At 36.9% G+C, this 26042-nt stretch overlaps 1 protein-coding gene across 1 annotated transcript in view; it reads right to left on the bottom strand.

The window, feature by feature from the left end:
- LOC125919837 (atherin-like) overlaps positions 1–26042 on the bottom strand; it is a 132344-nt gene that overhangs the window by 85102 nt on the left and 21200 nt on the right. Inside the window, exon 4 of the mRNA XM_049626674.1 lies at positions 6742–6896. The gene's annotated coding sequence lies outside the window, so the exon portion shown is untranslated. The remainder of the gene's footprint in view (positions 1–6741; positions 6897–26042) is intronic.

Below are 26042 nucleotides of genomic sequence, written 5' to 3'. Positions count from 1 at the left end.
AAATTTTTGAATTTTAATAGAGGTCAACATCCATTTGTTCTTTTATGAATCATGTTTTTGGTGTTGTATATAAAACCTTATCACTAAGCTCAAAATCATGAATATTTTCTTATATGTTTTCTTCTATAAGCTTTACAGTTTTGCATTTTATATTTAGATCTATGATATGCTTTGAATTAATTTTTGTGAAGGGTATAAATTCTGTGTCTACATTAATTTTTTTGCTTGTGGATGTCCAATTGTACCAGCAGTATTTGTTGAAAAGACTATTATTTCTCCATTGAATAAAATCACCTTTGTACCTTTGTCAATAATCAGTTGACTATATTTGTGAAATTCTATTTCTGGGTTCTCTATTCTGTTTCATTGAGTTATGTGTCTATTATCTTGTCAATATCATCCTGCTTGATTAGTGTAGTTTTATAGTAAGTATGGTGGTGTGAGTTCTCCAATTTTATTCTTCTTTTTCAGTTTTGTGTTGGTTACTATATGTTCAGATCTGTGTCTGTGACCTTAATTATCTTTTTCAAACACACCATAACAGAACAACTTCCAGGCATGGTAAACTTTAAAGTATATAATATTAGGTAAATGTGTTTGAGAAAGAGGGATAGACACATTCCAAGGATCCCTTGCCATACAATCACAAAAAACAACAGGAAGATGTGTTGTAAAGGCATAAGGAAGGGCAGAAAATTTATGAGGATTACTGCTCTACACCACTGGAAAATGTACAGTTATTAACACTACGATCCTAGATCCCTAGGTTGCATATATGATTATCAGTTCAAAGACTTATTATTTATTTATTTATTTATTTATTTATTTATTTATTTATTTTAAGTTTATTTATTTTTGAGACAGAGAGAGAGCATGAATGGGGGAGGGGCAGAGAGAGAGGGAGACACAGAATCAGAAGCAGGCTCCAGGCTCTGAGCCATCAGCCCAGAGCTCGATGCGCGGCTGGAACTCACAGACCGCGAGATCGTGACCTGAGCTGAAGTCGGACGCTTAACCGACTGAGCCACCCAGGCGCCCCCAAAGACTTATTTAGGTCAATGTCTGAAGTAGTGAATCTGCTCACTATTACCAAAACCATTTATAACACCTTGATCATGACAGAGATCTAATTTTGCTAGAATTAACACAAAATCTTTCAAATAAGTCTATTCTTTAAAAATAGAATAACTAAGAGCCTTGGGATTTTTATGTAAAAGTAATGTCTGTGACAAAAAGCACATAAGAGATGGTCTGTCATAATCCATACTAGTTTTTCAAGTGAAGAAATTTTAAAGTGAATTTGTTGCTAAGGTCAACAAGTGCCCTATACTTATTCCTCATGTTTCTGTAAAACTTGAGTAAATCTGAGAAAAAGAGCCAATGTGACAGAAGTTTCTTCTAAAGGACTGTAAAATGTTCTTAAGCTTAAGGGACAATTAAAGGCTGCCACAGAATTAATGTTCCTGATTCCAAATTAGTCCAAGTACTCAGAATGATGGATTTTCAAACAAGCAAGAAAGCTCAGGAAATTTTATTTTTATCACAATTTAGAAAGAAACATAATGCTCATTTCTTCCCTTGAGTCATATAAATTTTAGTGTCTTCTCTTTAGTAACTAAGTGTTTCAGAATCTTCAGGAAATGTTAAATGTTAGAACTAAAACAATATGATATTAAAATAATCAGTGGGGATTCCACTTGAAATAGCTTGGTCTCTACTTAAAGAAAACCATCTATTCAGTATCTTCCTCAGGAGACAATATGGCAAAATAGCATTATATGGTCAATTATCTAACATCTCATTTCGTTGTTCCTCCATAATATAGGAGCTCTTTGTTATAGGTTTTATAATGAGATAACTTTTTCTATTGGATGCTATTACAATTTCCTTTGTGTGTTTTAATTTGAAAGGAACAATGTTGATGTTGGTGGTGTCTAAATTAAGACTGCATTTTTTATAAAATATATTTGTTAGTGGAGTGAGTCATCAATTTTGTTTTAAAAAGTTAGAATGTGTCTTTTCTTTAACATGCATTATAAAATGCATTCTAATATGCATTATAAAAATATAAAAGTTCATTTTGAAAATGGCATATTGTGACTTATGGATAATCAATATTGGCTTGCTTTACCCCTTTGACATTATATGTAAGGCAACATGAGTTTTACTTTATCCTCTTAGCAGTTGAGTGACGACATTTAAGCAGAGGTTCTTTTACTTATTTGCTTCATACACTCATTGATAACAATTTTAAACCTATGATAAAAATCTGCTTCTTCTCACTAATGGTAAAAAGAGTAGAAAGGGCTTACGTGTCAAGACATTGAATGGATATTAATATAACATAGCCAAATTTCACTTGCATCACAAATTATGTCACGGTTTTATTAAGGCACAAGTTTTACTTCCTAGTTACTTACTAATGATGATATAACTTCTCTGATTCCTTCCAAAGTATCCCCTAAGTAATCCTAGGATATCTCACGTGTCCTAAACTCCCATATTTGTTCTACTGTGCTACAAAAAACCTCTCCTACTGTTTCATGTAGCAAAGCAATTCTTTGCTGATGACTACTGCTGCTCTGTTGAGCACTGGTGGGAACTTAACACCATCATATGTTGTTCCTCCGCATTTTGTAGTCCTTCCTGCAGCTTTGCCAGGCACAGCAGTTTTCCAAAGACAAATACCACACTTAGCTCTCAAGGTGCCCAAACTGCATTGTTGTCCATAGCAGGGGTGGGCAGATCGCTCCCTCAGATTTCTAACTTACTCTATGAGTACAGTACCAAAGACATATGGGACCCAGCGGGTTAAAAATTTTAATGAAACAACACTTTTCACTTTTTCTTAAAGCCATTTAGTTTTGTCTCCCTGGGACTCAGAAATGTATTCAAGGGGCTAGACCCAAGATAGCTTGAGTAATAATTATTGAACTGTACTAAGAATCCTTATTCGACCAACAGAAAATATAGTCAAATCTCAAGCTGAGAATCTATTATGCTTAATTAGAGAGAAGCATTAACAAATTGTTTTTTCTTTTCCTTTTTTTAAAATGTTTTATTTATTTTTGAGAGAGAGAGGGGGAGAGAGAGAGAGAAACAGCATTAGCAGGGGAGGGACAGAGAGAGAGGGAGACACAGAATCTGAAGACAGGTTCTAGGCTCTGAGCTAGCTGTCAGCACAGAGTCTGACGTGGGGCTCAAACTCATGAATGGTGAGATCATGACCCGAGCTGAAGTTGGATGCCCAACCAACTGAGCCACCCAGGTGCCCCACAAATTGTTTTTTCTTATTAAATATACAAATGAATAATATATTTGAATTGAATATTGATGATATTTGAATTGAAATGTACAGAGGAATAATATTTTCTTGAATTTTAAACTACCTTACATTTTATTCAACAATTCTTCATTACTCCTTCAGTTTTCTTCATCATTAAAATGACATCATGGTACTTCTGGTTTCTAGTCCAACATTTAAGGAGCATAGAAGTCACCACTCAATCCTGACAACAAGTAAAAGCTGAACAGATTGAAAAACCAAAAACTATTCTTATGACTGATGAATTTATGGAAACTCAGTGTGGACAATTCTGATAGTTAAGAACTTCAGGAAGACCCACTTATAGAAGGGCTTCCATACTTTGGTGAGAACTCCTGGAGCTCTACCCAATTCTCATAGTGAATATCAGAGAAAAATACTCTCATGCTTATAGCAGGGGGGAAGGGAAAGTAAACATTTTTAAATATGCCAGAGCATTCTGTTCTTAACAAGGCCTATCCTCAAGAGAAACTGTTTCAGCAGAGCATGAGCTATTGGGAGTTTCATCAGATACTAACTGACCCGGAGGGAAGGAAATACCTAACACCAGTCCACTCTTCCCACCTAAGCAGGAAATGGGGGCACTGAGAAGCACTTGTGAAGCCCACAGTCCAGAGGGCAATCTTTACTAAAAGATTGAGACTAATCAGGGTGCCTGGCTGGCTCAAACAGTAAAGCATGCAGCTCTTGATCTCAGGGCTGTAAGTTCCAGCCCCACGTTAAATATAGAGATTACCCAAAAATAAATATTTTAAAAAAGAAAAAAAAAAGATTGAGATCAATCATAGGACTATAGAACACTTCTCCCCACCCCCTACAATTTACTGTCATATTCTTAAAGGCCTACTTAAAGTAGTCACTTTCACCCAGTATGTCTCAGTCCATTGGGACCACCAAATTTTTGTTATAGTAGCTTATAAACTGAGTGGGTTAGAAACCACAAAAATTTAGTTCTTACAATTGTGAAGGCTAAAAAGTTCAAGATCAAGGTATCCTGTAGGTGCCTACTTCCTGGTTCACAGAAGTCATCTTCTGGCTAGGTCCTCAAATGGCAGAAGGGCAAGGCAGCTCTCTGGGGTCTCTTTTTTATTTTTAGTTTCTTTAATTTATTTTGAGAGAGAGAGAGAGAGAGGGAGAGAGAGAGCGAGAGAGAGAGAGAGAGAGAGAGTGCGCGCGCACTGGAGCAGGGGAGGAGCAGAGAGAGAGAGAGGGAGAGAGAGAATCCTAGGCAGGCTCCGTGATGACAGCTGGCGGCTGACAGTATAGAGCCCAATGTGGGGCTCGGCGTCATGAATTGTGAAATTACGACCTGAGCCAAAATCAAGGGTTGGATGGATGCTTAACCAACTGAGCCACCCAGGTGCCCCTGGGGTTTCTTTTATAAGTCCATTTGTAAGGGCTCCACCCTCATGAAATAATCACCTTCCAAAAAGCCCTACTGCCAAATATCATCCCATTGGGGATTAGGTTTCAACACTTTGGGGAAAATTTTGAATTTGGGGAGAATGAAAATATTCAGTCTATAGTAGAATATATTAATATATTATGAATGGCTATAAAAAAATCACAAAGCATAATGAAAGGCAATAAACACAGTTTGAAGAGACAAAGAAAGCATCAGAACCAGAACTCGGATATGACAAGGATAACAGAGTAATCTGACCAGGAATTTAAAACAACAACTACGATTAGCATGCTAAGGGCTCCACTGCATAGACACATGCAAGAACACATAATGGGCCATGTAAGCAAAGAGATGAAAGTTCTAAGAAACAAAAGAAATACTAGAAGTCAAAAATATTGTAATAGAAATGAAGACACAGCTTAGAAAAGGATAGCCAAGCTTGAAGATATCACAATAGAAAACTTTCAAAAAATGAAAGGAAAAGAGAACAACAACACTGACAAAAAAACCCAACAGAACAGGCTGTCCAAGAAGTGTGGGACAATTACTGTGACATAATAGAAAATATATGTATATTGGTCTCTTCTTCTAGTTCCTGGTACAGAGATCATAAAGCACTTTGTTATTTCCTAAATGGTAATGTATTAGGAGCATCTTTTCTTCTGCTATTTGGTCTTTTGGTCTTTGACCCCAGTCAGTGACAGAAAGCTCCTAAATCTCCTGGAATTCCTGGGTGACAGGAGTGTCTTCTGTTCTAATAAGGTGACTCTTGGGGGGCTCCTGGATAGCTTCAGGATGGGAGTTGTTCAGCAGAAATGAACCAGAAATTTCCAAACCCCATCTCCTGTCAGGAAGGGGTGAGATACTAGAGACTGAGTTACTGACTGATCATACCTACATGATGAGGCCTCCATAAAAACTCCCAAAGTACAGGGGTCAGAGAGCTTCCAGGTTGGTGAATACATCCATGTGCCAGGAAGGTGATACATTCAACTCCACGGGAACAGAAATTCCTGCACTCAGGACTCTTCAGGACCTCACCCAAGGTATCTCTTCATGTGGCTGTTCATCTATATCCTTTTTCATATCCTTTATTATATAACAAACACAGAAGTAACTGTTTCCCTGGGTTCAATGAGCTGTTCTACCAAAAATTGAACCCAAGGAGGGAGGGGTCACAGAAATCTCATTTATAGCTGGTTGGTCAGAAGAAAAGGTGACAAGCTGGGACTTGCAAATGACATCTAAAGTGGGAAGGGCAGTCTTCTGGGACCAAGCTCTTAACCTGTAGAGTTTGCACTAACTCCAGATAGTGTCAAAATTGAATTGAATTATAGGACACCCAGATGGTGTTGCTGAAAATTGCTTGGTTAGCGGGGGAAAAGCCCACATATCTGGTTTCAGAAGTAAAGTGTGGTAGTAGTGTGAGAGTAAAGTAAAACCAAGGATTGTTTTGTCCTAGACAACTACCAAAGGTGTAACATACATGTAATGGGGATATCAGAAGGAAGAAAGGAGAAAAAAAGAAAGAATGAAAAGAGAAAGAAGGAGAGAGAATGGGAGAATAAAGAAAAAGGAAGAGAAAAAATTTGTGAAGCAATAATGACAGAATCTCCACCCAATTAATATCAGACACCAAACAATAAATTCAGGAGGCTCAGAGAACATAAACAATAGATTCAGGAGGCTCAGAGAACACTAAGCAGGAAAAATGCAAAAAAATTACAAAAAAGACTAAACCTAGGCATAGAAAAAACCTGTAGAAAATCAAAGATAAAGATAAAATGCTGAAAGAAGCCAGAGTTAAATAACACCTTACCTATAAAGGAGCAAAGATGAGAATCACATCCAACTTCTCAGAAACCATGCAAGCAAGAAGACAGTGGGGAATGACATTAACAAAATGGCCACGTAAGATATGGCTCATTTGTAAGCACCCCCAAAATTTGGTATCCAAAGGACCCGGGAGGAGTACTGTCCATCCCATACATTTGGTAGTAGCCGTACTGACCTTGGTCTTGGCTATTGACCCTGTGATGGTCCATAAACCAGCTCCAATCCCTCTTGGTTGTGGTCTGGAAGCCCGTGAAGCATGCTGTCTTAGACAATCACCTGCAGAGCCTTTGTGAAAGTTCAGAAGTCCAGCAGAAAAGTTGCAGCACACTGCTGGAACAAAAAGATATAAGTTTGGACACATTGGAGAGGGTAAGAAAAAGTCTGACTTTATTCACGTCACCCCTCCTATGAGGTAACACAGCTCAGTGTCAAGAGAGAGCTAATCAGCATGTTATTTCTCCTGCAGGGGAAAGTGAGTGTGTAAGAGTGAGTATCTGCTTTCTCAGTTGTGTGTGATGGAGTCAAAGAGGTTCATTTCTCTCTCCCCCCACCCAAAGTAGTACTGAGTCCTGAGCTTCGCAACTGGCAGATGGGAAGTGGTTGGAAGGGCAGCAGATAGGATTCTCTGAGGGCATTAAACGGACATGGATCCTACTATCAGCAGCACGAACTCCATCAAGAAGCCTTCTCATAAGTCACTGGGGACACCTTATCTGAAGATCACCTCCAACTGCACACAGGTATCCCCAGCATTCAACCTGCCTCACCCACATACCCCACTCTGTGGCTGGCTCCCTATGTGCATTCTCAATGACAATGAGAGTAAGCTAATGAGTATAAACAGAAAGCCAGACTGTAACAGTGAGTCAAAGAGAGACCACAAATTTGAGCTTTAGTACTGCCCTTGGGAAAGCAAAGGGTAGGCTATTGGTGTCTGGCCTGTGTTGCAGTAGGCAAAGAGGCTTAAGAATTCTGCCACAAGATGAAAAGGAAAAGGAAGTTGAGCAGGCATATCCATGAAAGGTCTGAGGGAAGGGATTTGTCTCTCAAAGTCACCCAGTAAAGACTGAAGGAAGTGTGTGAAGACAATAATGCAAGACATTGGGGAACATGAAAATCAAGGAAACATGACACTATCAAATGATCACAAAAATCCTCTAATCACCAACCATAAAGACACAGAAATTTGTGTTTTACCCAACAAACAATTCAAAATGGCTGTTTTAAGAAATCTCAATTAGCTTAAAGAAAACAAAGAGAACACATGAAATTGGAAAAATATATGAATAAAATGAGAAGTTAAGCAAAGAGATATAAATAATTAAAAACAAAAATTCTGGAGCTGATGAATATAATGGATGAAATAAAAAATGCAATAGATTACATCACATCAGAATGAATAAAACAAGAAAAAAATCTGTGAATCAGAAGACATAATCTTTATATTATCCAGTCAGAGGAAAATAAATAAAGAAAATGAAAAAGAATGGATTTCTGAGAGTTAAGGTGGCGGAGAAGTAGGGGGATCTTGGGCTTGCCACATCCCTCAAACACAGCTGTATTGAGGCAGATTACTTGGAATACCTGGGAAATCGATCTGCGGAGTGACAGAAGGATCTCCACAGTTGGAGGGAGATAGCTTGGCGGATATCTTGGGGGAGGGAAAGTGGTGGACTTGTGGAGGGGAGGGAACCCCTTCTGTGGCGAGACAAAAGGGAGAGAAGGAGGAAGGGGTTGAGATAGTGCAGAATCAAGTTAGCATAAGAGGAAAAGCTCTCTGGACTACAAACTGGGGAGCAAGAAGTACTGAGTTTCCCAGTTTTTGCAAACAGCTTCTGGAGTGAAACTCTGAGGTTTTGGAAGTGCATGAGTTTCCCCAGAGTGGAGCTAAGGAGTGTACTCCTTGGGAGAAGGAGGCAGTGCATAGCGTGGTGTAGCGATCTTCTGGGTGCCCTGGAAGAGAAAAATCCATTTCCTGGAACACTTTTGGAATAGGGTTTATTGCCTCCTCAAGGACAAAAGACCCTATAGGTGCCAGCCAAATGCCTTTCATCAAAAGGGTGGAGAGGCTCTACTCTGGGGCAGAGGAATGGATCCGCATTGTGTTGGGTGCCTTAAGACTGGGTTTTAAACCCCAGCCATGCATCAAGTGCTGGGTCCTTTAAGACCTTGGGTTTTGAATCCCAGCCATGCATCAAGGAAAGGGCTCAGGATAGTTGTGGCACAGGGTGAGCTAATGGCCCTCACTATTCTGTGAAGCCTGCCTGAGGAGCTAGGGTTGAGATTCCTGGTGCAGGGATGAGAGATTGAGATGATGCCATTTTTTCCCCCAACACCAAAATAGTGGGACTTCAGAGGGAAGCAGAGCAGCCCCTAGTGGACGTAGGATCCACCACTTACAGCAAACCTGCCCCTTCATGCCTGGCAACTGCTTATTTACTGGGCCAAGACTGACTCTGAGCCTACATAGCTGGCCTCTTTTCCAGACCAGCATAGCCACCACCCCCCAGGCACCAACAGAAACTCCTTTCCCCCCACCCCCCTTTTTTTCCTCCTCCTTCTTCTTTTTTTTTTTTTTTTTCTTGTGGAATCAGGCTCAGATTTTTTTTTTGGTCATTTCATTTTATCTTATTTTTCTTTTCTTTTTTTGAATCAGGCTTTTTTATTCTTTACTTTTTCCTTCTATCTTTTCTTTTTTTTTTTTCCTTTTTTTCTCCTTTCTTTTCCTTGATATCAGCCTTATAGCTTTATGATTCTGATTGGTTTTCTTCTGTTCCCTTTCTCTCTTTTTATGAGATCAGGCTTCCCCCACCTTTTCCTTTTTTCCAGTGTTACTTTAACAAACAAATCGAAGCAGACCTAGTTAAAGGCCCAAACACTCCACCACTGTAAGCGAGGAGGAGCTCTGCAGAGGACTGACTAGTGGGAAAGAGCAGCCTAAATGCAACAGCATAGTGCACATAACATACACCAGAAACACTTCTTGAAGTACCCGGGCCCTGGACATGTATGACCCTTTTTTAATATAGATGTACTCTCAGGTGCAGGAAACATAACAAGCTTTCAAAATACATAAAAGACAGAAACTTAGCCAAAAGGACAAGACTCAGGAATTCTCCCCAAAAGAAAGGTCAAGAAGAAATTACAGCCAGGGACTGACTCAAAAAAGATATAAACAAGTACATAGAACAAGAATTTAGAACAACAATCATAAGACTACTGGCTATGCTTGAAAAAAGCATAGAAGACACCAGAGAAACCCTTCCTGCAAAGATTAAAGACCTAAGAACTAGTCATTATGAATTAAACATATTATAACTGAGATGCAAAATAAGCTAGACACAGTGACAGTGAGAATTGAAGAAGTAGAGGAGAGAATAGGTGAAATAGAAGATAAAATTATGGAGAATAATGAAGCTGAAAAAAAGAGGGAAAGAAAATTACTAGAGCACAAGGGGACACTTAGAGAACTAAGTGATTTCATGAAACAAAACAATATCCATATCATAGGAGTCTTAGAAGAAGAGTGAGAAAAGGGGGCAGAAGGTTTATTTGAACAAACTATATTCCCTAATCTGGGAATGAAACAGGCATCTAAGTCCAAGAGGCAGAGAGGAATCCCTTCAAAATCAACAAAACAGGTCAACACCATGACATACCATAGTGAAACTGACAAAATAGAAAGATAAAGAGAGAATTCTGAAAGCAGCTAGGGACAAAGGTCTTTAACCTACAAGGGTAGACACATAAGGTTAGTAGCAGACCTTTCCACTGAAACTTGGCAGGTCAGAAGGGAGTGGCAGGAAATATTTAATGTGCTAAATAGGAAAAATATGCAGCCAAGAATCCTTTATCCAGCAAGGCTGCCATTCAGAATAGAAGGAGAGATAAAGACTTTCCCAGACAAACAAAAACTAAAGTTCATGACAACTAAACTGGCCCTGCAAGAAATTTTAAAGGGAACTTTCTGAGTGGAAAGAAGCAAAGACTACAAAGGAACAGAGAACATCACCAGAAACACCAAATCTACAGATAATACAATGGCACTAAATTCACAACTTTCAATAACCTGAATGTAAATGGACTAAATACTCCAATCAAAAGGCATAGGGTAGCAGAATGGATTAAAAAAAAAAAACAAGATCCATCTATATGCTGCCTACAAGAGACTCATTTTATTTTTTTTAATTATTTTTTTAATGTTTATTTTTGAGAGAGAGAGACAGAGACAGAGTGTGAGTGAGAGAGGGGCAGAGAGAGAGAGAGAGAGAGAGGGAGACACAGAATCTGAAGCAGCTCCAGGCTCCAAGCTGTCAGCACAGAGCCCGATGTGGGGCTCAAACCCATGAACTGCAAGATCAGAGCTGAAGTCAGACACTTAACTGACTGAGCAATCCTGGCGCCCCAACAAGAAACTCATTTTAGACCTAAAGACACCTGCAGATTGAAAGTGAGGGGATACAGAACAATCTATTATGCTAGGACAGGTCAAAAGAAAGTCAGAGTAGCCATACTTACATCAGACAAACTGGATTTTAAACAAAGACAATACAAAGAGATGAAGAAGGGCATTATACCATAATTAAGGTTCTATCCATTAAGAATATCTAACAATTGTAAATATTTATGCCCCCAACTTGATCGAACCCAAAAATATAAATCAATTAATCACAAACATAAACAACTCATTGATAATAATACCCCATTATAGTAGGAGACTTTAATACCCCTCTTACAACAATGGACAGGACGACTAAGCAGGAAATCAAGAAGGAAACAATGGCTTTGAATGACACACTGGACCAGACGTACTTAACAGATATATTCAGAACATTTCATCCTAAAGAAGCAGAATACACATTCTTCTTGAGTGCACATGGAACATTCTCCAGAATAGATTGCATACAAGGTCATGAGTCAACCCTCAACTGGTACAAAAAGACTGAGACCATACCATGCATATTTTCAGATCACAAAGTTATTAAACTTAAAATCAACCACAAGAAAAAATTTGGATAGACCAAAAATACATAGAGGTTAAGGAACATCCTACGAAAGAATAAATGGGTTAATGAATAAATTAAAGAAGAAATTTAAAAAATACATGGAAGCAAATGAAAATGAAAACATGACAGTCTAAAAACCTTTGGAATTCAGCAAAAGCAGTCTTAAGAGGAAAGTACATTGCAATTCAGGCCTATCTCAAGAAGCAAGAAAGGTCCCAAATATACAACCTAACCTTACACCTAAAGGAGCTACAGAATAGAAAAGCAGCAGCAAATAAAGCCCAAATCCAGCAGAAGGGGAATAATTAAAATTAGAGCAGAAATAAATGATATATAAACAAACAAACAAACAAAAAACAGAACAGATCAATGAAACTAAAAGCTGGTTTTTGAAAGAATAAACAAAATTGATAAACCCTTAGCCAGTCTTCTCAAAAAGAAATGAGAAAGGACCCAAAGAGATAAAATCATGAATGAAAGAGGAGATCACAACCAACACCACAGAAATATAAACAATTATAAAAGAATACTATGAAGAATTATATGCCAAAAAACTGGACAATCTGGAAGAAATGGACAAAGTCCTAGACACTCACACACTACCAAAACTCAAACAGGAAAACATAGAAAATTTGAACGGGCCCATAAATAGAAAATAAATTGGATCAGTTATCAAAAATCTCCCAACAAATAAGAGTCCTGGGCCAGACAGCTTCACAGGGGAATTCTACCAGACATTTAAAGAAGAGTTAATACTTATTCTTCTCAAAGTATTTTGAAAAATTGAAATGGAAGGAAAGCTTCCAAACTCATTCTATGAAGCCAGCATTACCTTGATTCCAAAACCAGACAAAGACCTTAGTAAAAAGGAGAATTACAGGCCAATATCCCTGATGAACATGGATGTAAAATTTCTCAACAAGATACTAGCAAACTGAATCTAACAGTACATTAAAAGAATTATTCACCATGATCAAGTGGAATTTATTCCTGGGCTGCAGGGCTGGTTCAATATTCATAAATCAATCAATGTGATATACCACATTAATAAAAGAAAGGTTAAAAGCCATATGATCTTTACAATATATGCAGAAAAAGCATCTGACAAAATACAGCAACCTCTCTTGATAAAAAACCTTAAGAAAGTAGGGGTAGAAGGAACATACCTCAATATCATAAAAGCCATATATGAAAGACCCACAGCTAACATTGTCTTCAATGGGGAAAAACTGACAGCCTTCTCCATAAAGTCAGGACCATGGCAGTGATGTCTACTCTCACCACTGTTGTTCAACATGGTACTGGAAGTCCTAGCCTCAGAAGTCAGACAACACAAAGAAATAAAAGGCATACAAATTGGTAAAGAAGAAGTCAAACTTCCAGTCTTTGCAGATGACATGATACACTACATAGAAAAACTGAAAGACTCCACCAGAAAACTGCTAGAACTAGTATGTGAATTCAGCAAAGTTGCTGGATATAAAATCTGCATACAGAAATTGGTTGCATTTCTATGCTCCAATAATGAAGCGGCAGAAAGAGAAATCAAGAAATCGATTCCATTTACCATTGCACCAAAAACCATCAGATACCTAGCAATGAACCTAACCAAGGAGGTAAAAGATCTACACACTGAAAACTATAGAAAACTTATGAAAGAAACTAAAGACACAAAGAAATGTAAAAAACATCCATCCTCATGGATTGGAAGAACAAATATTGTTAAAATGTCAATACTACCCAAAGTAATCTACACATTGAATGCAATCCCTATCAAAATAATACCAGAATTCTTCACAGAGCTAGAACAAATAATCCTAATATTTGTATGGAAGTAGGAAAGACCTCGAATAGCCAAAGTAATGTTGAAAACCAAAGCTGGAGGCATCACAATTCCGGACTTTAAGCTGTATTAGAAAGCTGTAATCATCAGTACAGTATGGTACGGGTACAAAAACAGACACATAGACCAATGGAACAGAATAGAGACCCCAGACCACAAATGTATGGCCAACTAATCTTTGACAAAGCAGGAAACAGTATCCAATAGACAAATTCTCTTCAGCTAATGGTACTAGGAAAATTGAACAGTGACATGCAGAAGAATGAAACTGGACCACTTTCTTACACCATACACAAACTAAAAAATGAATGCAACCTAAATGTGAGACAGGAAACCATCAGAATCCTACAGGAGAACACAGGCAGCAACCCCTTTGACCTCAACCGCAGCAACTACTTTACTAAACATGTCTCCGGAAGCAAGGGAAATAAAAGCAAAAATGAGCCATCATCAGGATAAAAAGCTTCTGCACAGCAAAGGAAACAATCCACAAAACTAAAAGGCTACTGATGGAATGGGAGAAGATATTTGCAAATGACATATCAAATAAAGGGTTAGTATCCAAAATATATAAAGAACTTAACAACTCAACACCCAAAAAACAAATAATCCAGTGAAGAAATGGGCAGAAGACATGAATAGACATTTTTCCAAAGAAGACATCCAGATGGCTAGCAGACACAGGAAAAGATGCTCAACATTGCTCATCATCAGGGAAATACAAATCAAAACCACAGTGAGATACCACCTCACACCTGTGAGAATGGCTAAATTAACTCAGTAAACAACAGATGTTGGTAAGGATTTAGAGAAAGGGGAACCATTTTGTACTGTTGCTGGGAATGCAAACTGGTGTAGCCACTCTGGAAAACAGTATGGAGGTTCCTCAAAAAATGAAAAATAGAACTACCCTAAGACCCAATAATTGCACTAGTAGGTATTTATTGAAAGGATACAAAAGAGCTGATTCAAAGGGGCACATGCCTCCCCCTCAAAATGTTTATAGCAGCACCATCAACAGTAGTCAAATTATGAAAAGAGCCCAAATATCCATCAAATGATGAATAGATTAAGATGTGATATGTATATGTATATGTGTACATATGTATGTATATGTGTACATACACACACACACACACACACACACACACAATGGAATATTACTCAGTGAAGAAAAAGAATGAAATCTTGCCATTTGCAACAATGGGGATAGAACAAGGGTATCATGCTAAGCAAAATAAGTCAGTCAGAGAAAGACAAATATCATATGATTTCACTCATGTGGAATTTAAGAAACACAACAGATGAACACAGGGGAAGGGAAGCAAAAATAAAAGCAGAGAGGGAAGCAAACTATAAGAGACTCTTAAATACACAGAACAAACTGAGGGTTGCTAGAGGGGAGGTGGGTGGGGGAGATGGGCTAGATGGGTGATGGGCATTAAGGAGGGCACTTGTTTTGGAATGAGGACTGCATGTCATATGTAAGTAATGAATCAATGAGTTTACTCCTGAAACCAATACTACATTGTATGTTAACCAACTTGAATTTAAATAAATGAATTTTTAAAAAAGAACAAGAATGAAGACACCCTAAGTGATCTGTGGGATAACACTGAAAGATACAATCTGTGAATTATTGGAGTCCAAGGAAGAGAAGGGGGCAGAAAAGTTATTTAAAATTATGTTAAAGAAACAACGGCTGAGAAGTTTCCAAATCAGGGGAGAGATTTGGGCATCCATGTTCATGAAGCTCATAAACATGAGGCAGTTTATCCCACTAGAACTGCTTTACAAGAAATGTCAAAAGAAGTTTTTCAAGCTGAAATGAAAAAAAACATTGAATTAGTACCATGAAAACATACAACACATGGGTAAAGGTAAACGTATAATCAAATTCAGAGTACTTTAATACTATAATATGGTAGCGTGTTAACCACTTAACTCTAGTATAAAGCTTAAGCAACAAAAAATTAAAAATACATATAGCTTCTTTAGAGAAGTGTCTATTCATGTCTTCTGCCCATTTCATCACTGGATTATTTGTTTTTTGGGTGTGGAGCTTGGTGAGTTCTTTATAGATTTTTGGATACTAGCCTTTTGTCCGAATGTCATTTGCAAATATCTTTTCCCATTCCGTCGGTTGCCTTTTAGTTTTGTTGATTGTTTCCTTTGCAGTGCAGAAGCTTTTTATCTTCATGAGGTCCCGATAGTCAAATTTTGCTTTTAATTCCCTTGCCTTTGATGTGTCAAGTAAGAGATGGCCAACAGGTACATGAAAAGATGCTCAACGTCACCCCTCATCAGGGAAATACAAGTCAAAACCACACTCAGATACCCCCTCACGCCAGTCAGAGTGGCTAACGTGAACAAATCAGGAGCCCATAGATGCTGGAGAGGATGTGGAGAAACGGAAACCCTCTTGCACTGTTGGTGGGAATGCACACTGGTGCAGCTGCTCTGGAAAAACAGTGTGGAGGTTCCTCAAAAAATTAAAAATAGATCTATCATATGACCCAGCGATAGTACTGCTAGGAATTTACCCAAGGGATACAGGAGTGCTGATGCATAGGGGCACTTGTTCCCCAATGTTTATGGCAGCACTTTCAACAATAGCCAAATTATGGAAAGAGCCTAAATGTCCATCAACTGATGAATAGATAAAGAAGTTGTGGTTTATATATACAATGGAATACTACCTGGCAATGTGAAAAAATGAAATATGGCCTTTTGTAGCAATGTGGATGGAACTGGATAGTGTGATGCTAAGTGAAATAAGTCATACAAAGAAAGACAGATACCATATGTTTTCACTCTTATGTGGATCCTGAGAAACTTAACAGAAGACCATGGGGGAGGGGAAGGGGGAAAAAAAAGTTAGAGAGGGACGGAGGCAAACCATAAGAGACTCTTAAAAACTGAGAATAAACTGAGGGTTGAGGGGGGGTGGAAGGGAGGGGAAAGTGGGTGATGGGCATTGAGGGGGGCACCTATTGGGATGAGCACTGGGTGTTATATGGGAACAAATTTGACAATAAATTTCATATTAAAAATAAATAAAAAAACAAACATGAAAAATTAAAGAAAATAAAAACAAAACAAAAAATATATATAGCTACCATACATTGTTAATGAATACACAATACAAAAAGAGGTATATTGCAACATAAGAAATATAAACAGAGAAGGAATAAAAGGGTTGAGATTTTTTATGCAATCAAAATTAAGTTTCAGCCACTATGGAGAACAGTATGGAAGTTCCTCAAAATATTAAAAATAGAACTACCTCATGATTCTTCAATTCCTCTCTTGAGTGTATATCTGAAGGAAATGAATTTACCATTTTGGAGAGATATCTGCACCCCTATACTCATTGCATCACTATTTATAATAGTCAAAGCATATTCATATTCAGAATATAATACCCAGAATGAATGTTCTGGCATTGTGTTTAAACAACCTGATACAAAGTTCTCTCAGGAAAAAGTCTCATATCTCTGGAAAAGAGCTAATTTTATATGATCAAAAGGAAAAAAAACCTAAATGTGTTATAAAGATCTCAATTGATGTCAGATTTAGGAGAATTTATTCCTTGAGCACTTCAAGTGACAACATGATTAGATAGGCATCAGATAAGATAAACTTATAATTCATAGCCAAAAATTCCACAAATGACCATGAAATCATCTGGCTTTAACTAAAAACAAAAACAAAAACAAAAACACCCCAGTCATATTATTCTAAGTTTCCTATTTCATCATGGAACTACTTTCACTTGACACTAATGACCCCACCATCCTAAGAAATCAGTTACATAAAACTTTAGAGTGTTGTCATAAAAAGCACTTCATCAGTTTTTTAAATGTTTATTTTGAGAGAGCATGTGTGTGCACCCGTGCATGCACGAGAGAGAGAGAGAGAGAGAGAGAGAGAGAGAGAGAGAGAGAATCCCAAGCAGGTGGGGCTCAGTCTCACAAACTGTGAGATCATGAACCTGAGCAGAAATTGAGAGTCTGATGTTTAACTGAGCCACCCAGGTACCGCAATCAGTGGTTTAATAATGTAAAATTCTCTTCTGTTTTGCTGATTATTTATAATACTCTCAGAAAATTCTTTTTTGCATGAGGAAGACACTACACAATTTCCACTGTAGTGACTCTAATCCTCTGTAGAAAGAAACCCTAGTCTTCTTTAACCTAGAGGGATTCTAGAACCATATTGAGGTTGCTGTTTCTTCCTTCCTGCTAATCCAGACTAGGGTTGGAGTCTGAGCTTGCAAGAACTGATGGGAAATGTTATTTCTATCTTCAAGATAACTACCAATGTTCTATATGGACAGTCAAAAATGTAGACTTCTGGAGTTATTAAAAATGTATTAGATGTGTCTATGCTAACCTAGAAATCTAAGACACACTAAGAAAAGAAAGCTACATAGTATTAGGTATAGCTCAATTCAATTTTTTAAAAAGGAAAATCCTTTACATTTTAATATAACTGCGTGTGAGTCTGGAGAGCTGGTAAGGAGGGAGATAGACTATATTGTTAATAATAGATACTTCCAAGCAGGTGGGAACTGACTAGGAGAGGAAAAGGGGAGTAATTTTTTCTTTGCATACGTCCATGTTCTTTTGCAGTCTGAAGAGGGCATTTGAGAAAAAATTTTAAATATATTTAAAAAGAAAAAGCTGAATAGAGAATTTTTTAGATGACTGAGTTAGCTCCTAAAACATTAACTCTTTTATAGATAACAAACTTTGGACAAAATACAGTAACTTGAAGATTCTAAAGAGTAAGTAAAAAAACAACAGGAAGTTTGGGGAGGAAAATTGCAAAATTAGAAGAGAATGGCACAAGGCATTTTACATTTTTGGGTGGAAGATGGTTTAGCCTGAGGTCAGGCCAAAGTTGTGGCACAGTGCAGGGCTCCAATAACCTGTAGGCTTTCTGGCCCAAAATACAGAGTTCAGGGCAACCTGTATCATTAAGGTGAGAGTGGAACCTTAAAAAAGACAGAACCAAAGACAGACCTCTAAATTCTGTTTCTAAAATAAAACCGAGTTTCTAGCTGACCCGCAAACTCTGAATACACTGCAAATAACTTAGATATAGGAGCTAAACTGAAATTTGACCTGTCACCAAAGAGTTTGCTGTCTTAATCCAACTGAATAAATTGCACACTTAAACAAAAAGATCAGCACTCTTTGGATGAGTATGACAGAAAACAAAATCTCCACAACATTAAATTCAAAATATTCAAGATACAATGCAAAATTATATGACATATAAAGGATCAGGAGACTGTGATGTATTCACCAAAGAAAAGCTAATGAATGGAGGCTAATTTAAAGATGACTCAGATGTTGGTACCAGCAGACTGAAGCCAGCAGACAAGCACTTAATCAAGCTATTATAACTATGCCTAATGAGGTAAAGAAAAGTTCACGATAATAAACTAAAAATGGAAAGTCTCAGAAAAGAAATAAAAATTATGAAAAAGAACCAAATGGAAACTCCGATACACAAAAAAACAATAACTGAAGCAAAAAAATGCTTCATTGGATGGTCTTCACAGCAGAATGGTGATAAAGAGGGAAAGAATCAGTAAACCGGAAAATAAATCAATAGAAATGCTCCAATCTGAAAAACAGAGAAAGAATGATTGAAAGAAAATAAACAGATATTCATGAACCTGTGTGACAATACCAAAGGTCCAAAATTTAATAAACTGAAGTTATATACAGAAGGAAAATACAGAGGATGAAGCAGAAAAAAAAAGTTAAAAAAAATAATGTCTGAAAATGTGCTCAATTTGTTGAAATAATAAAAAATACAGATACAAGAAACTCCCCAGTTCCCAAGGATAATAAATATGAGGAAAATAATGACTAGGCATACTATAGTTAAACTGATGAAAACAAAAGATAAAGAGAATCTTGAAAGCAGCAAGAGAAAAATGATATGTAACATATAGATGATATGGTTAATGGTTGACTTCTCATCAGAAACAATGGAAGCCAAAAGGCATTGGAACAACACAAAGTACTAACAATAAAAAACTCATCAAACTGAATTATTTATCCAGTGAAAATACCCTTCAAAATGGAGGAAAAATAAAAATGTGGATAAAAAAATAACTCAGAAAATTTATCTCCATCAGATTTTCACTGTGAGAAATGCTGAAGGAAGTTTTTTACACTGAAGAAAAATGGCACCAGAGAGTCTTAGATCTTCAGAAAAGAACAAAGATAATTAGAAATGCTAAATATCTGGATAAATATAAAAGGCTATTTTCCTCTTAATTTCTTTAAAATACATAGGATAATTCAAAGCAAAAATTATAATTTTTTCTTATGAAATTTTTTTTTAATTTTTTTTAACGTTTATTTATTTTTGAGACAGAGAGAGACAGAGCATGAATGGGGGAGGGTCACAGAGAGAGGGAGACACAGAATCTGAAACAGGCTCCAGGCTCTGAGCTGTCAGCACAGAGCCTGAGGCGGGGCTCGAACCCACGGACCGTGAGATCATGACCTGAGCCGAAGTCGGACGCTTAACTGACTGAGCCATCCAGGCGCCCCTTCTTATGAAATTTTTAATATAGGTAAATATAACGCATGGCAATTATAGCCAAGAGGACAATAAGGGAGCAAAAAGATGGACCAATACAATTGCAAAGTTTTTACATTTTATGTGAAGTGATATAATATTTTTATTTATTTAAAGTTTATTTATTATTGAAACACAGAGAGAGAGACAGAGCATGAGCAGGGGAGGGGCAGAGAGAGGAGGAGACACAGAATCTGAAGCAGGCTCCAGGCTCTGAGTGGTCAGCACAGAGCCCGATGTGGGGCTGGAGCTCACGAACCCGTGAGATCATGACCTGAGCCGAAGTCAGACACTTAACTGACTGAGCCACCCAGGTGACCCTGTGAAGTGATATAATATTAATTCAAGATAGACTGTGAAAAACTAAAGGTATATATTGTAATCCCTAGAGCAACTACTAAAAAAAAATGCAAAAATGTAATTTAAAAGACTAGATAAAATAAAGCCTAGGTAAAAATTTTAAAAATACAAGATAAAATGAAGTGAAATTTAAAAAAATAATTAAATAATCCAAAAGAAGTCAAGAAAGGAGGAAGTGAGGAACCAAATAGGGTGGACAATCAGTAAACAAAATAATAAAATTGGAACTAAATCCAATCATATTGATAATTGTATTATATGTTAATTGACTAAACAATCCAATTAAAGACAAAGATTATCAGAATTGATTTTTATAAAGGGAGACCCAACCATACGCTCTCTACAAGACACTTTAAATATAAATAACAGATGAGTTGAAAGTAAATAGGAAAAAAACCACATGAAATTATAAGTACAAGAAAGATAGAGTGGCCAAATTAGTACGTTAAATAGCTTCAAATGATATTTCCAGAGACATAAGGGGGCATTTCAAACTGATAAAAAAGGGCCAATTCATAGGAAGACATAACAATCATAATTCAATAACTAAGCTTCAAATTCATGAAGCAAAATTGACAGAATTAAAGAGAAAGATAATACCATAAATACATTTGGAGATATTAATATCTCTTTCTTACCAATTTATGGAACAAACAGGTAAAATATCAGTAAGAACATGGATGAGCTGAACACACGATCATCTATCTGACCTAATACAGAACACTATACTCAAAAACTGCAGAATAGATGTTCTTTTAACATACACATGGTACTTTTTTATCAAGATAGAGAAATACACTTGGTTATAGATAATGTCTCAGTAAATGCTGTATGATTGACATCAGAGAAATTATGCTCTTGGAGAACAGTGAAACTGGGAATCAGTAAAGTAAGATATGTATGTTATCGAAGAAACTTCCAAATATTTGGAAATTAAATAACACCCTTATAAATACATGGATGAAGGGGAAATGACAAAAGAAATCAGAAAATATTTAGAATTTGGCAAAACTGAAAACACAATATATCAGAATTTGTGGGATGCAGTTAAAGCAGTGTTCAGTGTAAAGTTTATAGCTTTAAAATGTTTATATCAGAGAAGTTAAAATCAATGACTTAAGGATCCCTCTTCAAAAGTTTTTTTTTTTTTAACGTTTATTTATTTTTGAGATAGAGAAAGACAGAGCATGAACGGGGGAGGGTCAGAGAGAGGGAGATACAGAATCTGAAACAGGCTCCAGGCTCTGAGCTGTAGCACAGAGCCCGACGCGGGGCTTGAACTCATGAACTGTGAGATCGTGACCTGAGCCGAAGTCAGACGCTTAACCGACTGAGCCACCCAGGCGCCCCAAAAGTTTTTTTTTAAGAGCAAATCAAACCTTGAGTAGAAAGAAGGAACTAATAATAAGCAGAAATCAGTAAAATAGAAAATAACTGAGAAAAGTCATAGGGGCAATTCTTTTCTTTGAAAAGATCAGTTAAATCACTTAAGTCTTAGCTGCACTGATCAAGATAGAAAGACGGCACAAATTACCAATATCAGGCATGAAAGAAGGGGTCCTCACCACAAACTTTACAGATATCAGAAGGAAAATAAGAGAAAGACAAATACCATATGATTTAACTCATATGCAGAATTTAAGAAAAAAAGAAACAGATGAACATATGAGAAAGTGGGGGGTGGGAAGAGAAGAGAGGGAAACAAACCACAAGAGACTCTTAATGATAGAGAACAAACTGTGGGTTGATGGAGGGAGGTGGGTGGGAGATGGGCTAGATGGGTGATGGGTACTAAGGAGGGCTCTTGTGATGAGCACTGGGTGTTTTACGTAGATGATGAATCACTGAATTCTACTCCTGAAACAAGATTGAATTGCATGTTAACTAAAATTTAAATAAAAAAATAAAAGTAAAATTCTAAAAAAAAGGAAAGGGAACATTTTTAATAATTTTATGCCAACAATTTCAAAACTTAGACAAAATGGACAATTTCCTTAAGAAATCCAACTTACCAAATTTGACACAAGATGAAAAGAAATTATCTTTTTTTTTCAGTTTATTTATTTTAAGAGAGAGAGAGAGAGTGCAAAAGCAGGGGAGAGGCAGAGAGAGAGGGAGAGAAAGAATCTCAAGCAGGCTCCACTCAGTGCAGAACCTGATGCGGGGCTCAATCCCATGATTGCAAGATCACGACCTGAGCTGATATGAAGAGTTGGACACTTAACTGACTGCATCAGGAGTGCTGATGCATAGGGGCACTTGTACCCCAATGTTTATAGCAGCCCTTTCAACAATAGCCAAATTGTGGAAAAAGCCTAAATGTCCATCAACTGACGAATGGATAAAGAAGATGTGGTTTATATATACGATGGAATACTACTTGGCAATGAGAAAGAAGGAAATATGGCCATTTGTAGCAACGTGGATGGAACTGGAGATTATTATGCTAAGTGAAATAAGTCAGGCAGAGAAAGACAGATACCATATGTTTTCACTCATATGTGGATCCTGAGAAACTTAACAAAGACCATGGAGGAGGGGAAGCAGGAAAAAAAAAAGTTACAGAGAGGGAAGGAGGCAAACCATAAGAGACTCTTAAATACTGAGAACAAACTGAGGGTTGACGGAGGGTGGGGGAGAGGGGAAAGTGGGTGATGGGCATTCAGGAGAGTACCTGTTGGGATGAGCACTGGGTGTTGTATGGAAACCAATTTGACAATAAATTATATATAAAAAATAAAGAACCATAATTAAAGCTTTATTGCAAAAAAAATTAAAAAATATAAAATAAAAATTTGGTTCAAAGAAAATGTCAGGCTCATATGGGTTCACTAGTGAATATTATGAAATATTTAAGGAAGAAATAATACTAACATTATACAAAACTTTCAAAAATTAGAGAATAAGGGAACACTTTTCAACTCATTTTATGAGGCTAGCATTACTGAAATACAAAATCTGACCAAGACAATATTGAACAAAACAAAGAAACTTCCTTTTTCAAAGCAGCTGGCAGTAAATATTTCTGTAAAAAAATATTCACTCCCAAAGGTTTGTAGACTCACACTTAAGTACCTGTAGGCTCACACTTTTTTACTTAGGTTGACTTATGATAGACATGGCTGTTTGAAAGTATATACTGGAATGAAATTTAGAGATACTTAATTAAATAACACGGGTTTTTAGCATATTTATGTATGAATCCTTGTATAAAGCTTTCTTTATTTATATTTCAATTATCTTTGTATTGTTTTTATATAGTTTTGAATCCTTTTTAAAGTATGTGTAATAGAAACAACAAAGACATAATTGAAATATTCTAGTAGTTGGAAAGAAACATAGTTAATTAAATTGGGAGACATCCTCATAGGAATACTGTGGTGATTTAATTCATGTCAATCAAATGTCAATAACAAAAGTTTTATCACATACTAGTAACAAAAAATTATTAACACTTAAATTTGAACCATATGCAATGTATCTTATACAAAAAAATATTGAAAGAAAACATGCATACATGAAAAAATATTTAAGTGAGATGTGATCGTCCATCATTCCTGCTCTGTATTCCAAAGTTACTTTACTGTTGTTGACTGTTCATCATAATTGTTAGAAGGTATGTTCCAATAAGGCAGGTTCTAAAGATGTTTCTTGGAAGTTAAAACTTAATCAAAGTAAAGACTGTATTTAAAATTTTTTATCGTTAGAGGCATTTGGGTGGCTCAGTCAGTTCAGTGTCTGACTCTTGGTCTTGACTCAGGTCATGATCTCAGGGTCGTGAGATCAAGCCCTAAGGTGGCTCCACTCTAAGCATGGAGCCTGCTTGAGAATCTCTCTCTCTGTCTCTCTATGCCCCTCCCCTGCTCCCTTGCTTTCTCTCTCTCTCTTTCTCGGAAAAAAAAAAAAAAAAAAGTTAACAAAGGGTTTTATTGTTACAGAAAGCATAAAGACTAAATTATTTTGAAACCAAATTCACCTAGGAAAATGTTTAATTTGGAAAATAACCAATTATTGCTTGCCTATATATTAATAGATCCTTCTGAGAATGACTTCATCTCAGAGACTTGCTATGTTATTTTAAAAATAAATCTATGATATAAAGCAGAAATCAGTGGATCTATTGAATGTTAGCATTCTGTCGCCTTGAGAGGTGTGCAAATACACTTGTTAAAAATAAGAGGGGTGTCTGGGTGGCTCATTTGGGTAGGCATTCAACTCTTGGTTTTGGCTCAGGTCATGATCTCACAGTTCATGGGATCAGGTCCTGCATGGGATTCCTTGCTGATAGCACAGAGCCTGCTTGGGATTTTCTCTCTGTCTCCCTCTCTCTCCGCCCCTCCCCCACTCTCATGTGCTCTCTTGCTGTCTCCAAATAAATAAACTTAAAAAAAAAAAAAGTATTGCTGTCAGCTGAAAATTAGTGTGTAAATAATTTTTATATGCCAAATACCATTTTAAGAAAGAATATAGCCTTTTTAAAAAAAAATAATCTGTCTTTGATTGGCTCTATTATCGGACAGCTCTAGGGAAATGAGACTTCAGAGGAGTGGCTGGTTTATTAAACTGATGCAAATTTTCCCATATGTTTTCTTTCTTATGTTTTAATAAAGGAATTTCTCAAGAGTGAGTATATAATTGTCTAATAAAACCCACTGTGTCTTTTGGGTTACCAGTGTTTGAGAGAGTATTTTTTTTTTTATTTCCTAAACAAGCTTCTAGAAAATTGCCAAAATTTTTAAAGAGTGACAATCTCACTTAATATTAAAAAAATTTTATTTAATTAGATAAAATACCACTCTTTAGGACTGCTTTGAAAAGAACTGCCATCTTCTCTGCAGACTATTCCTAACTTTAATTAGTTGCATGATCATGAGCAAGTCATTTTATCAATCTGGGCTTCAGTTTCTTAATTTTTAATGAAGTACAGGGAGAGAAGAAAAGATAGGTAAACAAATATGATCTTGGGGCCAGAGGCAGTGAGTGGGAGAAGCTTTTCTAAGCATGACACAAAATCCAGAAGCCATAAAATAAAAGCCAGGAGGTTTTGTTTCCTAAAAAATAAAACCAAAATTTCCACTTGGTGAAACAAACAAAACTTCATCATAAAAAATGATGATGACAAATAACAACCAGGTGAAAATATTTGCAACAAATATGATCATGTACTAATGCTCCCTGTATATAGAGCTTAAAAGTATTTATAGGGATGCCTGGGTGGCTCATTTGATTAAGTGTCTGACTCTTGATTTCGGTTTAGGTCATGATCTCACGGTTCATGGGTTCCAGCCCCCCACTGGGCTCTGCACTGAGTGTGGAGTCTGCTTGGGATTGTCTCTATCTCTCTCTCTCTAAGCCTCTGCCATGCAAGTGCATACATACACACATGTGCTCTCTGTCTCTCTCAAAATAAAGAAATAAACTTTAAAAAAATTCACAAAATAACAAGAAAAAGACAAATATTCCGATAGGGAAAGGAGTAAAATCACAGGCAATTTCCAAAGGAAATGTTAGTCTCCAAATAATTTTAAAAAATGGAATACCCCTGGGCGCCTGGGTGGCTCAGTCAGTTAGGCATCCGACTTTAGCTCAGGTCATGATCTCAACGGTTTGTGAGTCTGAGCCCTGCATTGGGCTTTGTGCTGACAGCTCAGAACCTGGAGC

This window comes from Panthera uncia, chromosome B4 (genome assembly GCF_023721935.1).
Source record: "Panthera uncia isolate 11264 chromosome B4, Puncia_PCG_1.0, whole genome shotgun sequence".
Classification (NCBI taxonomy): Eukaryota; Metazoa; Chordata; class Mammalia; order Carnivora; family Felidae; genus Panthera; species Panthera uncia.
The sequence above is the reverse complement of the archived record's forward strand: the minus strand, read 5'-3'. Positions and strand labels throughout refer to the sequence as shown.